General features: G+C 34.5%; 1 protein-coding gene and 1 long non-coding RNA gene across 10 annotated transcripts in view; one reads left to right on the top strand and one right to left on the bottom strand.

Moving 5' to 3' along the window:
- CEP112 (centrosomal protein 112) overlaps positions 1-18,498 on the bottom strand; it is a 504,767-nt gene that overhangs the window by 227,476 nt on the left and 258,793 nt on the right. The gene's annotated exons all lie outside the window — the stretch shown is intronic.
- Positions 1-18,498, top strand: part of LOC139040068 (uncharacterized) — a 37,069-nt gene that overhangs the window by 7,397 nt on the left and 11,174 nt on the right. The gene's annotated exons all lie outside the window — the stretch shown is intronic.

Here is an 18,498-nt window from a genome sequence, read left to right as displayed (position 1 = left end):
TTGTTGGCAACATTGATACACACTGGCTTTAGTCCAGTGGTGACTTTCAAATAGAAAAACCATACTGAAAAGTTTATCAACCAATTATAGAAGAAATAAACATTAAATGAAAGAACTAAATGCTGAAGCCTTCCTTTCAGTATTTACTATTTCAATCATTAGCATGTCCTGATAACTAGAGTGATAAACTGCCAAAATAAATCTGGAATAGATGTGTTCACTTTTCCTTAATATTATAAATAGCAAGCAATAAAACTTCATCTACATGACTGATATAAAAAGAGCAGAATTACAAAAAAATTTCACAAATTAATAAATGTTGTGCCTATTATAGATATAAGGCCAACTTTTAATCAAATTAACTTTCAATTAACAGTTAAAAACATACAGACCAGAAAATGTGGAATGGATGAATCTTGAGGACATTATACCAAGTGAAATAAACCAGTCAACAAAAGACAAGCATTATATGATTTCACTTATATGAGGTACTTAGAGTATTAAAAATTTTATAGACAAAAAGTATAATGGTGGTTTCCAGGGGACAGGAAGAGGGGAGAATAGGAGTTACTGTTTAATGGGTAAAGAGTTTCAGTTTTACAAGATGAAAAGAGATAGGTGGATGGATGGTGAGTAATGGTTGCACAACAAAGTGGCTGTATTTGAATGGACCACTGAGCTGTACAGTTAAAAATGGTTAAGATGGTAAATTTTATGTTATATCTATTTTACCACAATAAAAAAATAAATTACTAAAAAACCCCAAAACAACAAATAGACCAATTTCCTTAGAAAGCTATGACTCTTGACACCACTCTGAATCTGACAAATTCTGGTAAGAGAAGTGGAAGTTTAAAACATCTTACAAATGATAATGGATTGCCAGGATTATCATCAAAGTAGTCCCAAACAAAATTTTTTTTTAATTTTCATTAAGATTATGATAGTTTGTAACCTCGTGAAATTTCAGTTGTACATTACTGTCAGTCATGTTGTAGGTGCACCACTTCACCCTTTGTGCCCACCTCCCCTTTACCCTGGTAGCCACTAATCAGTTCTCTTTGTCTACATGCCAAAAAAAATTTTAAAAAGCAGTTTATGAAAGTAAAATGTTTCTAAGTTGAGGACATGTCCAAGGTTAAGAAATAATCATTTGGATTATTTTCAAATTTGAAAAATTATTCTATAGGCACTCTTAGAATAAAGATACATTAACAACTTATTGATATATTAGGTTACCTTTGTATTTTCATAGCAAGTTTATGAACAATCACCACCACAGGCTGAAATATTTACCATGTGCAACTCTTTAACTTATAATGATGTATAATTCACTATTAGGATCTATGATGTGGAAGCCACTATGATAAGTGACTTCCAGAAAAAAATTTCCCTAGAGTTTAGACTACAATACATAAGCTACACACACATATACCCAGACACATACAAAAGAGCCATAAGAGAAGACAAAGTGCTGTAAGAGTTCAGAAGAGGGAGCAGTCACTTTGAGCCAGGAAAGATTCTGGAAAACTGAATAAAACTGAATGCATCTGACATAGACCTTAAGAGATAAATTAGTACAATTTTTGGACAGGAATAGATGCAGGACAGATATTCAGGCAGAAAGAAAGAGTAGCATGGAAGAAGAAAAGCAGAGCATTAAAGGGGAATCAAGGAAACTCAGAAAAGAGAGATTTGATGAAGATATTGAAGGATTTTGACTGTTAAGCTATAGGGGATTTCAAGGCACTGGAGGACCAATGAAGATGCCTAAATTAGATGCTGGAGTGGGGTATGTGAGGATAGTGAGCTAAGTAATACTACTGGATTTGTACTAAGAAAGACTAATCTGGAAGCAGTTTATATAATGGACTAGAAACACTCTGGAGATGGGAAGGCCAGTATTGGGGGAAAGAGTGGAATAAATAGGGATACAATTTTAGAAGTAGAATTGAAATAGCTAAACAACCATGCATGTTGAAGGCAAGGAAGAGTGAGGAATATTGGTGATTTAGGACACTCACTTCAAGCAGTTTGGCAGATTAGAGATTCTTTGCTCAAAGCCAGTAAGAGAAACATCCAAAGGGGAAAACAAAACAAAACAAAAACCACACGCACGTAAAACTGCATCTGCCAAAAACAGGATAATAAGCAGTAAGCACACTGCAAAGGCAAAGTGTCTTTGAAGGCAAACGACCTTATCAGCACTGCAGCTTCAGTGGACGGGAATATGGGAGCTGAACATGACACCATTAGATTAAGTCAGAGAGCCAAGAATAGGACTAATGTGGTTCTAGGTCAGTAGTGTTATCTACTCCCACCTGAAGCTAAAACAAATTACCTCTGGAGAAAAGCTTATTCAGTTTAATGTCTCTAAGTTCCCCTATAAATTAAGATAAACCAAACATGAGCTCGTAATAAAAAATTACTAAATCCATTAAAAAAAAACATTGTTAGGAGTCAGCAGAAACAGATTCCCACTGGCAAGCACTTCAGAAATGGAAATTATCAGAAAAAGAATATGAAATAAATATGTATTAAATATTTAAAGAAACAAAGTATGAAATCACAAAATGAGTAAACCAGAAGAGATTAAGCAAATATTACCAGATTTGAGTAGAACCAAACATAATTTCCAAAAATAAAATTTTTGTATCAAAGATAGAATGGATATGCTAAGGCGGTTTAACAATAGCAGAAGCGAGAAGTAGTAAAACAGAAGAGAGATCTCAATAAATTACTTAGGACGAAGCACAGCAATATCAGAAGATAAAAACTAAGTGAGATGTTTAAGGCTAAGAAAGGTAAAAGAAGATCTCATATATGTCTAGAGTTCCAGAAGGATAGAAGAGAGAAGAAAAGATATGGAAGATATGAAAAGATGATGCCTGAGAATTTTCCAGAACCGAGAAAAAGCAAGAATCCACAGAAATCATATGCAGAATAAATATCAAACAGGATGGGAAAAAAGAGAGAAAAGAAAAGAGGAGAAAGAAAAGAAATCCACATCTAGATACTAGGTAATGAAATGACAGAACACACAAGACAAAAACTTAAAAGAAGACAAGGTGGGGGAAAAAGAGATGGCATTCAGCAAATGACATCCCAGTAGCAACAAGCACATGAAACATCCAGATTTTGGTTTCTAGTACCATTCTCCAATGCAAGGAACCAATGGTCCTTGGAAAAATGACTGATTCTAGGAATGGGCAGGAAATACATAAGATGAGCCTGGAGCATCTTGCTGTGCTAGAAGTAAGGAAGTGCTCATTGATGAAGGTATATCAAAGAGACAAGGGGCCAACTGAAAGAGCTCTTAATAGCCAAAGCTGGAACAATTTGAGAAAGTATTGGATTATGTCCTGAAGAATAAAATAAATATCCATGGGTACATGCTGATATAAAGATTTAATAAATTAATAAATAGGGGAGAAGAGACAAATCTTCCTTGCAAAAGAATTCCAGTATAATAAAAGAGCATTTTACAAATCCCTACTGGGTACCCCTCAAAACTGTCAAGGTCATCAAAAATAAGGAAAATCTGACAAACTATCACAGCAAAGAGGAGACTAAGGAGGCATGACAACTAAATGTAATATGATACTTTGGATGGGATTTTGGAACAGAAAAAGGACATTAGGTAAAAACTAAGGAAATCTGAGTAAGATAGGGATTTTAGTTAATGATGACGTATCAATATTGGTACATAATTTTAAGTGATGTATTATACTAATGTAAGATAATAGGAGAACCTCGGTATGAGACATATGGGAGCTCTCTAAGCTATCTTTCTAATTTCTCTGTAAATCTAAAACTATTTTAAAAACAAAGTAATATTTTAAAAAATAAGGGCAAGAAAAACAGCATAGATAAAAGTGGGAAAGATGAAAAAAAGTAAGATGGTCTATCAGTAATCACAATAAATGTAAATGGACCAAAATTACTGTTAAACGAGTGTGATAGTTTAGATTTTTTAACAAGTCAAAATTCATCTATTTTTTTATGAGACACACAGAAGACATGAAGAGAATGAAACTAAAGAGATGTGAAAAGTTACACCAGTAAAATATTAACCAAAGGCACTCTTAAAACAGGGTATCATTAAATAATGATTTTTAAAAATTTCATTCACCAGGGAGATATATCTAAACTTGCACACGTAATAAAACAACTTAAAAATATATACAACAAATTTAATAGAACTATTGGGGAAAATGGATAAATCCATCATTTCAGTAGGAGATTGCATCATACACACACACACAGATATGAAATGCAAGTGTCAACACACTGCAAGAAACTGGTGGTATCAAAGAGACATTCTTTGACAAGATTGCAACTAAATTAGGAACCATGACCAAAATATCAAGAACAAAACCAAAATAATTCCATATATACTTTGAAGTTAAAAATATACACCTTTAGGGCTGGCCCCGTGGCCGAGTGGTTAAGTTCATGAGCTCTGCTTTGGCGGCCCAGGGTTTCACCAGTTCGGATCCTGGGCGTGGACATGGCACCGCTCATCAGGCCATGCTAAGGCGGTGTCCAACATGCCACAACTAGAAGGACCCACAACTAAAATATGCAACTCTGTTCTGGGGGGCTTTGGGGAGAAAAAGGAAAAATAAAACCTTTAAAATACACACACACACACACACACACACACACACACCCCTTAAATAACTCATGGTTCAAAATAAAATTAAGATAAAAATTAAAAGTACTTAGAACTGATCTCTGAAAGAAGAAACAAGGCACTTTTTACATTTGTGTTGTCTTAATGGGAATGAAGGGTCTAGTGCTGAGAGTCAGGAGTCCGTAGGAGATATTTTACTGTATCTGTTTTTGTGACTTTTGAATTCTGATTGATATTACCATATTTCCTAATCAAAAGGAAATTCACAACATTTAAATAAAAATTCTTAGAATGATTAGTAATGAAAATATTACTTATCAAATCCTGAAGGATGCAGCTAAAGTGAAGGAGATATGTAACCTTAACATGCTATTAAAAGGCTAATTATTAATGAAGTAGGCAACCAAATTAAGACATTAGCAAGATAGAACAATTTCTGGCAAGAATGATGAAGAAAACAAGAAAGAAGGCACAAATAATATTAGGGATAAAAATAAAGATATGGCAATATTATCAAGAAAAAAGAGGTAACTACTACTAAAAATTTAAAAAGGACATACTATAGATCCATCAGAGATTAAAAATAAGGTAATACCATGAAATATTATACCAATAATTGGAGAACCTCGGTGAAATAAATACCTAGGAAAATATAAAATGCAAAAGAAGAAAGAGAACTAAACAATCTAATTTTAAAAATTGAAAATATAGTTTAAAATTTCCCACAAAAAAAACACTAAGCTCAGATAATTTTACAGGTAAGTTCTAATATCTCCCAAGAGATAGACCATTTCAGTCTTTTACAAACTCTTCCAGGGAACAGAGAAAGGGAAACATCCTCTGAAACGATTTCAGAAGTCCTAATATTGATACCAAAGGAAGACAGGAATAGGAAGAGAAATAAAATTACAGGCCAACTCAGGCATGCACATAGACATAAAAATCCTATATAAATTATTAGCAAACCAAGTCCAGTAATGTATAAAAACAAAATATGTAATCACCAAGAGTCAGAGAATGCAAGGGCAGTGTAACATTTATAAAAGTTTATAAACGCCAAGAAATATCAAATTTACATGAAAAGGAAAAATACCTAAACTATAAAAATTTATGAAAACTGACTAGAAAAAAATGAAAAATGTGAATCATCCTATAATTATTAGAAAAATTTAAGTAGTAGTCAAAAATCTTTCCAGAAATGAAATATCAAGCCCAGATGGTTTTATTGGCCAGTTCCACCAAATATTTAAGAAACAAATAACTCACTCTTACACTAATTCTTCCAGAGTATAGAAAAAGAATCATTCAGCAACTCAATTTATGAGGCTAGCATAACATTCGTTAAAAAAACATTTCCACAAAAGAAAAATTTCAGCTCAATCTCTCCAAATAATTATTAGCAAATTGAATCCTGTGGTAATAGATCAAGAAAAAACTGGATGAGACATATTGTTGGTGTAATGTTAGAAAATAACCTATAATATGATTTACTCCATTAATGTATTAAAAGAAAAAAACCTTATGATTATATCACTATACAGAAAAGTATTTTATAAAATTCCACAACACAAACTCTTAGCAAAATAGGAATAGAAAAGACCATTCTTAACCAGGTAAAGGGCATTTACCAAACACTCAGTAAATTTTATTCATTCTTTATTGTGAATTTTTAAAATAGCCCTTTTAAAATTTGGAAGAGAAAAGAATGCCTGCAACAACTACTTGTACTCGTAAGTGATGATGAAAACAAAACTGTCTTTAATCATACATGTTTTTATTGTCTATAGAAAAAATGTAGAACGAATGTATGAATTATCAGAAATAAGAGAATTTAGAAAGGTGTTTAAATAAAAGATCAATGTTTAAAAATCATTTGTAATTTTTATACACTAGCAAAAAAATTATAAAACACCATTTACAACCATAACAAATATAAGATTCTCAGAAAAAGGTTTACCAAAAGATGTGTAAAACGCTAAAGAAAAAATGATAAGCCTTTTTGAAAAACATTAAATAAGATATAAATAACTGAGAGACATATCACGGTGATGGACAGTCTCTCCATCAGTTCTCCTCAAATTGATCTACAGCATCAATGCAAGTCCAATTAAAATTTCAACAAAAGCTTTCAAACTTGACAAGCTGAATTTAAAATATACAGGGATGAACACAGTACCATGACACTCATAAAGAATAACAGGTGGTATGACATTCCATACCAGATACCAGAACCTAAAATTATTGAAACTAATACAGTGCTGCATTATCACAGAAATCAGAAAAATTTGACTAATGGAACATAATGAAGAACCTACAAAAAGCCTCATCTTGGACAGAGCTGGCAATGAATTTAGTGGGGAAATGATGAACTAGTCTAAAAATTGTGCTAAGACAGTAAGTTATTCACATGGGAAAAAACAAAATTGGATCCTTATCTTACACAGTACACAAAAGTCAATTCTCTCCATTCCCAGGTATACAACCAAAAGAAAGAAAACATATCTCCAGACAAAGACCTGTACATGAATGTCCATAGCAGCATTATTCATAATGGTCAAAAAGTGGAAACAATGAAAATGTCCATCAACTTAAGAATGGACAATAAAATATAGTTTATACAAACAGTGGAATATTATTCAGCAGTAAGAAGGAATGGAGAACTAATACATGCTACAACATGAATGAAACTTGAAAACATACTGAATAAAGTAAACCAGTCACAAGGAGCTCATACTGTATGACTGCACTCAAAAGAAATAGCCAAAACAGACAAATCTAGAGAAACAGAATTTAGATTAGTGGTTGCCTAGGGCTGGAGTGCTGCAGGTGCAATGGGGAGTCACTGTTAATAGGTATCAATTTTTTGAGAGGGGCCAACACAATGTTCTAAAATTAGGCTGACGGCTGCACAGCTAGGTGAATATACTAAAACCCAGGGAATTGTACACTTTAAATAGGTGAATTGTATGGTATGGAAATTATATCTCAATAAAGCTATTATTTTAAAAATATCAATGCTGAGTAGACTAGAGACCAAATGTGAAAGACAAAATTTAAAAAAATATGAAGGATGGCCTTTCGATTTCAAGGTAAGGAAGGATTTCTTAAACTTTACTCAAAGGGCACTAATTTGAAAAGACTGATAAATTAGACTACAATATAATTAAGAACTCTCGTTCATCAAAAGACGCCATAAAGATAATGAAAAAGTAAGTCAAAACCTGGAAGGGAAGATTTACCATATACACAATTAACAAAAGAATAGTAACCAGAATTTGTAAAGTGTGCCAAAAAAATAAACACAAACAATCCAATAGAAAAATGAGGAAGACATGACCAGGAAATTCATAAAAAGCTAAAATTTTAATGGTAAACATATGAAAGGGTGCCCAACCTCATTAGTCACCAGAAAATGCAATGTTATTTTATTTGCAAATGCAAAATGCAAAAAAACTATATTTGCAAAAATTAAGAAGTCTGACAGTACCAAATGTTGGCAAGGATGTGTATCATTGGCACTCTTACACACTACTGATTTGAGTGTAAAGTGCTAAAACCCCATTGTACACACCAGCATTCATAAAACTACATTATTACTAGAGATGGTCCAAACGTCCATCACAATTAACCGATTTCTTATCATACAACGGGATATTACATCTAGAAAAATGAATAAACTAGGCTGCATGCAAGACTATGGATGAATCTTAAGAAAATATTGAGAGGAAAATTCAAATCACAGATTACCTACCATATGCAACCATTTTTATAAAGTTCAAAAACAAGCAAAAGTAGGGGCCAGCCCAGTGGCGCAGCAGTTAAGTGTGCACGTTCCGCTTCTCGGTGGCCCGGGGTTCACCAGTTCAGATGCCGGGTGCAGACATGGCACCACTTGGCAAGCCATGCTGTAGCAGGCGTCCCACATATAAAGCAGAGGAAGATGGGCACGGATGTTAGCTCAGGGCCAGTCTTCCTCAGCAAAAAGAGGAGGATTGGCGGCAGATGTTAGCTCAGGGCTAACCTCCAACCGCCCAGCCCTCCAAAAGGAAACAAAAAAGTGGTAAAAAGGCAGGATCAGAAGGTTTGACCTCAGAAAGGTCTGAGGCGGAGGTGTTCACAGAATGCTGAGTACCTCCAGGTGAACTCCTGCTTTGACATAGGTCACAGGTCTTTCAAGACTTTTGATCCCCAGGTAGTTCATAGCTCTCTGGTCAAGTATGTCAGCCATTGGTTTGTCTGTCCATCCATCTAAACATCCATTACCTCACCAAATCATATTTTAGGGAGCTGGATGGTCCATATCTATTAATGAGCCTTCTGTGTCTATTTCTGAAGAGTTATGTTCTCACGTTTACATGAGGCTTATCAAGGAGGCAGAATCCTCAGAGGAAATGGTTTGAGGTTGCATTCAAGAGAAGCAGTCCAAGCTCCCGACCATTTCCTCATTGGAAATTTCCTACCTCAGTGAAAGAACAAAGAACCTAACAACAGGGGCCCTGACACCATTGTCCTGCCTTCTTTAGACATTCTTTGGCTGGCCGCAGAGGTTAGAATTAGCAAGGAGAACAGTACGGAAGTGGATAACGTTTGATCAGATATCATAACTGCTTCACACAGAGTTCAAGAGCAAGATGTCACAGAATTCAAACACATCTGTGTTTCTTACAAATGAATTACGGGTGAGTGCAAAGTAGATGGTTGAGGTATGCCTGCTAATCTCTATTGGGTATCGGGGAGGGCAGTAAAACTAACTGCATCTTCATGATCTCAAGGAAGATACAATTAAATGCCACAGGAATGAAAACCTCACAGATGGGTAAAGGTTTGAGAAATGATCCTCTAATTTCTTAGCTAGTTATGTCATGTAGAAAAGGTCAGAGTACGCCTACATACACCCCTGCAGTTAAGGGGCCTTTCTAGGTATTTTTTTTCACCTTTTATTCACTTGGTCTTTTCATTTCACCACATACAGGGAGAACTAGAGCAATTGGTCTGATGGTTTGCATATAAGGGAGATGATTAACTCGTCGTCACTATCACACAGAACCAGAAATGAGTGTACTGCACTGAGGAGTGCAAGGTGCTGCAGATACACTTATAATACCTTAATCTTTCTTTGAAGATTTTGAAAATATTCCAGGAACATAAAATAATTCAAAGTCACTACTATAAACACCAATTATCATTGTAAAGTAAGATAAATGTATAAGGTTTAAGGGATTGACATCAACGTATAGTGACCAGAGGATATCCCATAAGTAATTTTGGGGAAAAAAAAATCCTTGGTACCTGCTATTTCTATTTACTTTTATGGAGCATGTACCTTTAAATTCTCCTTACCTCTTTCTTTTGCTTTAGATTCTGAATAAGTAGAAGTTAATTATCTAACAAGGAAGCTTTATTTATTACTATATATTTCCCATTTTAAATGTGTTTTTATGTAAATCATCTAAAATTTGTTCTCAGTTATATGTCCCTAAAACTTCAGTAAGATCTTTGTCAAGGGAAAATATTGGGAGATAACTTTCAGTGTTGGCAGGTTCAGCTTATGAAGGAAAAGGGAAAAACTTAACCCATGGCATTTTTTTTTTTTTTAAAGATTTTTTTTATTTTTTCCTTTTTCTCCCCAAAGCCCCCCGGTACATAGTTGTATATTCTTCGTTGTGGGTCCTTCTAGTTGTGGCATGTGGGACGCTGCCTCAGCGTGGTTGGATGAGCAGTGCCATGTCCGCGCCCAGGATTCGAACCAATGAAACACTGGGCCGCCTGCAGCGGAGCGCGCGAACTTAACCACTCGGCCACGGGGCCAGCCCCTAACCCATGGCATTTTTAAAAAATAATTTTGAGGGGAAAAATCCCTGATGAGTAGGTTTGAAGATAACAGATTTCTGTTAGTTATAATACATACTCTAAGCACATAACACATTTGTTATTGGTTTATAGTATTATATATTTTGGTACTATTTTTAAAAAACTAAAATATGGGTAAAAGATATTCTTTCTGTTATATTTGGTTGTTGATCACTCCTTATGTCAAAGCCATTTATGAAGCAAAACTTCAGACTCTTATACTAGAACTTTCACTTCACCCAAATAAAATGTCTCATTTTATTTTTTAAGGAAAGGAATATATTGAATAAAATATGAACTTTTCAGATTTTATTAAATATACAGAATTGATGTGAAAGTAGATATTCAGACTTTAAGGAATGATAGCATATATATTTTTAAAAATAGCAGAATATATTAGGAAAATACTGTTGGATCAATAAAAAATATTTTGGAAAGGTTTAACATGTCAATTTATTTTAAAGAGATTAAATTTATATCATGCATAAAACTGTACATCTTATGTGAGAGCCTATGTTTATTATAATTTAAAAATGGAAATTCATCTAAATAGTTAAAATAAAAAGCATATTTTACTGTATATTTATATCCTATGACGTAGAATATGCCTTTTAACATTTTTTGGAAATTAGTGATTTCAAATTAAGCCAAGTGTTATAAAATTATTTTATATGTGAGCTAATTTTTTGTGTAAAATTTCCTATTTTTATACGGCTAAAGCTTTTAAAGTGTGTTCCCATCTGCCAGAGGAAAGAAAGGTAGTTGATAAAAGCAGAAAAGAGAAACATCAAGGGATGCAGGTGAAGTCCCATAAAAGTCTAGGTAAGAAATCAGGTCTTCAGATTCCTAGGGCATCATATTTTCTATTTTTAACCTGCTGCATCTTAGCTGCAAATAGAACTTTCTTGACTCATAAGGCCTGTTTTCTATCAAATGGAAAATATTTTTAAAATCCTTTAAATAACTGGAAAATATTTTTAAAATCCTTTAAATAACTGAGAGATACTTAGAACTAAGAGCCAACAAATTTACCTTTAAAGTAACTCAAAGATTTCTGAGATTCAGTGTGCATGGTTGGTATCTTTAAAGTGCACCAGTGCTTTGTTGTATAGTTATTACACCTAGTAACAAAAAATAAAATCATTAGCCAAGCTTGTGGCTCAGTGAAAATATCTCCTCTGCAACTTGTAAACATGAGAAACGGGCTTAAATTTTCCCATATTCCAAAAGAATAGCTTAGCTCTGGAAGGAATTCTATACAGAAAAGTAAAATGTGGTATTGTTGTTCACAACGGCACTACTAAACTATGCGATGAACGGGGGGATGGAGCGCAACATACAGGAGACGCAAAAAAAAGTTTAATTTGGTTAAAAGTTTTAGAACAATTAATACTCAGTTTTGGAACATGCTACAATGGGCTTAGGTCAAGAAATAAAATATATTTTTACCTGCAAAAGAAGAGAGTACTCTAGGTAGAGAAGGAAAACAAAAAGAAACAGAAACGGGGAAAGTACAAAAGAAAAGTATTAATTTCCATGCCTATCTGGAGAAAAAAAACTTCAAAAGAAGTGGTAGAACATGTAATGAGTCACAAGAACTGGCAAACATTATGGCTGTATTTGTTTTCTGGGAGTAATGACAATACTACTTAAAATTCATAACTGATGTTGAAATTTCTAGTTTTATTCTAAAAGAACCACCCAAATCATCACATTGAAAATAGGCCTTGAAAAAAGTGAGTAAAAACCCACAGCAACTTGCTTTTAGGTTAAATTACAATTAAAAGGGAAAAAAGAAGGTTCATTAGCACCTTGGCTTAATTTGGAAATTTGCAAATGAAACGTCTACTACACTTAAAATGACTATGTATGAGCATTTATTTTATAGATTAAACTATGTAAGTAATTAACAGAAGCACAAAATATAAATATGTATAAATTTTCTACACTCAAATGGAATTATAAAAGTGGGACTATTCCACTTGAGAATGATGACACTAAACAGACACTGTCATCAAATAGCACTTTTAATAATCTCATCTTGAGAATGTAAAACCTAAGTATTAGAAAGCCAGCACAGATGTATCATCCACAACTCACTCTGGTGCAACATCAGGGCTAACGAACAGCAGGACTACATGTCGGGAAGACGTTATTTGCAGCATCTAGAAACACTTAAGGCTATTTTTTTGACAGTGTTTCCAGGAGTGACAGGTAACCTATTTGGCCTTGGAAGAAGAATATGATTCAGGCTGAATTCTTCTTCGCTAGAAACATTCTTCTATAAAGAATGACATTCATGTAATTGGAAAGCGGATTTTCAACACTCTCTCTACTTCCTATACTTCACCTTCCCAGGAAAGCAAAGTTTTGACCTAGGTTTTCTGCCAGATCTGTATCCACCACTCTATCCAAACATGCTGTACACACGAAGGTCACAAGAGCTCACACGTTACACCAGTGCCATTCAGAAAACACTAATTACTGTGCAAACAACCATATGACTTTACATGACTAAAGCAAAGTATCCAGACGTTTTGGCTGCTTAATTAAATATAAGAAAATCTAGAACCCCTTGAAGTACCAATAGCTGAATTTTTAACAATGAGCTGGTGAAAGGAAAGAAAGCCCTGCCTGCTATGAAGGTGGACGCTGACACAGGGACGGCCTCCATCAGACCGGCCGTGGCGTGTCTTCCCTTACCACTGTGACTTCCAGCAGCATTTCTTTTCCATTACGTTTACCTTTTTTGTGCATTGTGTGCGCTTCGTGCTACTAATTCTTTAAATATAAGCAGAAACCAATGCAGAAGAATCACATGGTATGTTTTAGGTCAGTACCATGTAAAAACCAGAATCATGTTTGTAATTGAAGTGTGCAATACAAAACATATAAATCAGTCAATAATCTTACCTAAGAGAATAAATCTGAAAAATGAATATTATTTCAGCCTTTTTTTTCCCCAAGCACCACATTACAAGTGAGGATATCTAGTTTAATATTCCTGTCCTTTCATTAATTGCATAAAATAGTGTAATTTTGGGGTGATCTACTTCTAGGAATTTGGAAAGAAGCTCAAGATAAGTATCCAAACTAAAGGAAATGCACTCTAAAGCCATTAAGGCATTGGTGGTGAATATCTCCAGCACAGCATCCTCTCCAGCCAACTTGACCTTAAAGGACAGCTCTACTGTCCACGTGGGCCTCTCCAAGATACCTTAGGTGTCAGAATACCTTGTATTATGTTTAGGGTATAATGTTACCCTTAATCCACCCTACTTACGAAAGCATCTTGGATGATTTTCATATCAACACAGCAACCCTATGAGACTATGCAACAATAATTTAATTTACTAAAAGAGTTTGCACTTTTGTACATGATTCGTTACTTGTTGCTTTTATTTTTCTATTCATAAACTGAATTCATCTAATATAAAAAGAAATTGTGTAGGCAAAGCCAATGCAAATAACTAGAAAAAAATACACTAACTAAAGCCATGGTGATATTACTTAGCTCTGCTTATAAAGTATATAATTGTCAATTTTTTAATAATTTAGCCTTTTCACTTTAAAATTAATTTCAAGTATATTAACACATTTGTGGAGATTTTTAGGCTGAGGCTCTATAAGAGTTAGCATAAAAAAGGTAGTTCTTAAATATGCTCAAGAGTATATTCAAAAGTTATAAATCTATAATAACTGGCATACAGACATTAGATACTTGATTCATAACAATGATATAAAAATAAGGTTTTAAATTAAATTATAAAAGGATTTAGACTAAAATTTTAAGCATTCGTCTTACTAAATATAATGTTAAATTCTCGCACCTGGTAAAACTAGACAGTTACGACATCTAGGCAAAAATTAGACATCTTAGATAGTCAAACACTTAGCTACGGGCATGGTGATCCTAATTATAACACTGTTACAACAGACTAAGGGACAAAAGCTACCTAGGTCAAGATCATGGATAACAACATATTTTCAAACCCACAGAAAAAGGCTGTAAGTAAATTTAGAGATGAACAAAAAAATTAAATGTTTCAATTACCTTAACATTTTTGATAAATATGTGAATTGATTTTTTTCACTTAAAAACATAAAATGTATTTTAAATTTGACAGTTTTGTTAACAAAAATGGTCTATGCAATTTTATACAGAGCTTTTCTAAAACCACTCTGTGATTAAAAAGCTCCATGTAACTACCTATAACTTCCGCTAGTCAGTATTCACCAAGTTTCCAAGGCCTGTTACACTACTGGTAGCCTCCTACTTGCCTGTTGTACTCACTCAGTATACAGAACAGAGTGCCCTGACAGTATTTGAGACAGATGATTTATGAGATTATTTTCGTTTTTATTAACCCAAAAGGTTCAGAAACTCCTTACGTCCTCTCTCTCCCATTTAACCTCAAGCACAAGCTTGCACTTGCCCATCCACTCAATGGATCATTTCCTTCCAAGGAAGGACACACCCAAGAGGGCTCTCACCAAAATAGATCTTGTCTCCAACATAGGCTCCCAGCCATGAACTCTGGTCATGGCCAGTCAGGCTCACCTGTCAGACTAAACCTTTTTGTTACCTTCAACCTCTGGCACTTGTTTCCTTCTTAATTTGGGATTTGGATTCCTGACCTTATGCATGTTCCAAAATTAAGGTTACTACCTGTTCCCCAAAACTGTGGTTGTGATTAGATTTTTGACTTTACATAATTACATCCTTTTCACCTCTTGTTTGAACTTCCTGGACTCCTGAAGTCCTTTTCCTCACCTCTTGATCTGACTTCATTATCCGAAAACTGACCTACTTGAATTTTTGACCCTTCTAATAACTTAGCAGTCCATATTAATGCCTAGCTACCCAGGCTCCTGGTCCCCACCCTCTGCTGTGTCCTAGAGTACTGAGATTACTAGATTTATTCTCTGGCCATTTACTGAGCCATCTATCCCCCAAAGCAACCAGCAAACCCTAAGAAAGTATGAGAATGAAAATAAATACCTGCGAAGTGTTGAAACAGAAATACGTGTTGCTATGGATACAGAACTCTATTTATGACCTTAATTTTATTCAATGCAGTTCCAAAGCAAAGTAGCCAATAAGGAGGCAGAAACTTCACTAAGAATGTGATCAAAGAAATCAGAAGGTACATATTATTTTTATTAGCAGAAAATTATATAAAGGGTTTTTTGTTTTCATAAGAGATGCCTAGAATGTGGGTATATGCCATATGACAATTTCATAAATCATAAGGAAAAGAATTTTTCCCAGTTCTGTATGATTACAATTGAATGTATATAGCAAAGTGAATGTCATTAATTAAAATGTTATGCATAATACAAACCACATCACTTAAATAATCCTCTGCATTTCAATTCTACATTTTTGAAAACCACTACGTGTGTGTGCGTTCTCTACACACTTTAGAATTTTACAAGCAGCTTTACAGACTTATTTGGATCCTTATAATAAATATGTAGGTATTATCATTTTCATTAACAATAATAAAGTGGGTGCTCTAAAGGCTGGGTTAAGGTATTTGTTCTAGTTCACAAATCTTGCAAGTAGCAGTCAGGATTGGCTCCCAGGCAATCCAACTTTCCTCATCTGCTCTATGAGACAACACCATGCTTTAGTTAATTAAAGCTGCTTGCTCTAGAATTCATAGAAATTTTCCACGGAGTTTAGACTTACGTGACTGGAGCATTTTCTTAAATTTTTAATTAAATGACTATTATTCATTTTATTTTATTTTACAAATGATGGCTGGCTGGATCAATAAAAATGATTCAACTAACACGTCAATGCTAAAGAAATCTAAAATAACATTAGTGGAAAAAAGCAAATGTCAGATTCTTCCACATGTTGTGATTTCTCATGTTACCTATCTGAAATAACATCATTTTATTAAAGTCTGATATTTTGCTTTTCACCTCAAATTTATTGCATCATGAATTACATTTCAAAAGGATGTTCAAGATTTATTAAGAAAGTGTTACTGCAATCAGTCTTCTATTTCCACCATGATTTCCACTAATATTTCAGTTTTTCATGCAGTTTCTATTTCTCAGAGCATTCTTCTAAGTACTTCTTCTACTTAGATTTTCTATCTTTAACTCACTACAACAGTGAATAGTGTATCATGGGGACTGTCTCATGTACTGTCCATGTTGATGAAACTATGACTGGGTTATGTTCTTCACCTTGGCAGCAGAAAAATGTGTCACTCTTATTTAAAGCCTCTGTGACCACCACTGAGGAGAGTGTGTAAGGTTTCCCCAAACTATCTTAAGTTATTCATCCCAATGATTACTCCAATTGATACTGTCAACTTAAAAAGTAAATTCAGTTGCTATTTTACCTTCAAAATGAGTTTATCTGAGAATAGCCAAAAGAATTGCAATTCGGGATGTGCATGCTATGGAGAACCACAGGCAAACCCAGAAAACAAAGGAGAGGAGCTGCCTTTATAGAGAAAAAGGAGGAGTAGGGACGGGACTGTTCTAAAGGAAAGTCCACAGGGGGAGAGTAACAATTCAGGGAGGCAACAGGTTCTCATTGGCTGGGCTGTTGCTGGGTGGGGAGTGAAATCTTCCTTCACTAGTAAAGTAGTTTTACTTCCTGTAGAAGATGCAAGTGTCCATCTCTTCCTGTTTGGTGTATTTGACAACGTATGATAGGGCGAGAGAGCTCCCCCTAGAGGCCTTCTCGACACCAATTTAGTTGAGGTTTCTCTCCGTCAACTAACGTCACAATGTCACAATACTTAACCTTGTCTTCCCAACTCTAAAATGTATATATCTTTGCTGCACCAATGATAGAAATACCTTACTGACCATTCTTGTAAAAACACAGTAAATGATGGTACCATAAGATATTTTACAGGATGCAAGATAACTGCATTCTAAAATAGTAGAAACAAGTTGCAAATGTCTTCTGAATATCTCCAATTTCTCTGAAAAAGTGCATTATGAATTAACTAGTCAGGAATTTGTCCACACGGTTGTGAATCTGTTTTTATGGAATACCTTAGAAAACAAAGATTAGATGAAAATAGAAAAAGAAAAATTAGGCCATTGCATTGACAAAAGCTTTCTTTATAAAATTTTTCCACTCAAGTGTTTTTTTCACCCTGAGCTAACACCCGCTGCCAAATCTTCCTCTTTCTGTATGTTAGCCACTACTACAGCATGGCTACTGACAGATGAGTAGATGAGTGGTGTAGGTCTGCACTCAGGAAATGAACCCAGGCCACTGAAGTGGAGTGTGCCAAACTTAACCACTAGGCCACGGGTGCTGGCCCCTCACTCAAGTGTTTTTAAAAAAAATTTTTAAATACACATAATCAAACAAACCAAATGGTATAGAAGGGCTCTTAATGAAAACAGTGCTTTACTGCTTATGACTTCCTATCTCCAATCCACCATTCCCCTCAGGTAGACACATTTAATTATTTCAGTTGTCTTTTTAACTCTGGTGATAATGACCTTCATATCTTAACATAGTTCATGAATTACTAATTCCTCCACTTTATTTTCTGTTTCTTGAACATCAATTAAATATTGAGCATCCTGGGTTAATCATCTATGTCTGACCTTTTAAAAAGTGAAACACAGATGATTTTTATACTCATATTTTTGTCTCTCCTTTTTTGTTCTCTCTTGGGGGAGATTTTCTTGACATTAGTTTTGGCAAATATTTAAAACAATTTTAAATATTCAGAGTCCTTTCTTATTCCTTTGATTGTTGCATTTTCATAGCAGCCTGTTCTTATAAAAATAATCCCATATTTGGTATTTCAATTATTCTTTCCTTAAATTTACTTTTTGCTCCCTAAAATTCCTTGTTTTCTCTGTTTGTAGAGTCCTTCTTTTTCATGCCTCTGAGACATGCCTTAAATGTCAGATGATCCAGGGTTGTCTGTCCATATTTAAGACTGAGGAGGTAAAATGCAGAGTGGAGGCACACATGTGGATGGGGCTGAAGTTTGTATGTTAAGGGGGTCACTGTG

Source organism: Equus asinus, chromosome 13 (genome assembly GCF_041296235.1).
Source record: "Equus asinus isolate D_3611 breed Donkey chromosome 13, EquAss-T2T_v2, whole genome shotgun sequence".
NCBI lineage: Eukaryota > Metazoa > Chordata > Mammalia > Perissodactyla > Equidae > Equus > Equus asinus.
The sequence above is the reverse complement of the archived record's forward strand: the minus strand, read 5'-3'. Positions and strand labels throughout refer to the sequence as shown.